The sequence below is a fragment of the Macrobrachium nipponense genome, chromosome 16 (assembly GCF_015104395.2).
Source record: "Macrobrachium nipponense isolate FS-2020 chromosome 16, ASM1510439v2, whole genome shotgun sequence".
Taxonomy (NCBI): domain Eukaryota; kingdom Metazoa; phylum Arthropoda; class Malacostraca; order Decapoda; family Palaemonidae; genus Macrobrachium; species Macrobrachium nipponense.
Genome location: NC_087209.1, coordinates 4,029,141 through 4,030,099, shown reverse-complemented (window position 1 = coordinate 4,030,099; position 959 = coordinate 4,029,141).

Genomic DNA, 959 nt, shown 5'->3' with positions numbered 1-959 from the left:
CCACATAGCAAGTGAATGCCCGGCACTTGCACAGAACCAGTACAAAAAGAGGCATGATTCAGTAGCAAAAGCCCTCCACTGGAGCCTGTGCAAGAAACATCAGCTTACCTTGCAGTAATAAGTGGATACGAGCACCAACCTGAAGGAGTGATAGAAAACGATCAAGCAAAGATCCTCTGGGACTATGGTATCAGAACGGATAGGGTGATACGTGCAAACAGACCAGACGTGACGTTGATTGACAAGGTCAAGAAGAAAGTATCACTCATTGATGTCGCAATACCATGGGACACCAGAGTTGAAGAGAAAGAGAGGGAAAAAATTGGATAAGTATCAAGATCTGAAAATAGAAATAAGAAGGATATGGGATATGCCAGTGGAAATCGTACCCATAATCATAGGAGCACTAGGCACGATCCAAGATCCCTGAAAAGGAATCTAGAAAAAAACTAGAGGCTGAAGTAGCTCCGGGCCTCATGCAGAAGAGTGTGATCCTAGAAACGGCACACATAGTAAAGTAAAGGAGTGATGGGACTCCTAACGGAGGCAGGATGCAATCCCGGAACCCCACACTATAAATACCACCCAGTCGAATTGGAGGACTGTGATAATAATAATAATATGATAAAAGCCATAAACACATGGGCAGTGCCAGTAATCAGATATAGCGCAGGATTAGTGGAATGGACGAAAGCAGAACTCCGCAGCATAGATCAGAAAACCAGGAAACATATGACAATACACAAAGCACTACACCCAAGAGCAAATACGGACAGACTATACATAACACGAAAGGAAGGAGGGATAGGACTATTAAGTATAGAGGACTGCGTCAACATCGAGAACAGAGCACTGGGGCAATATCTGAAAACCAGTGAAGACGAGTGGCTAAAGAGTGCATGGGAAGAAGGACTAATAAAGTAGACGAAGACCCAGAAAAATATACAGAGACAGGAGAA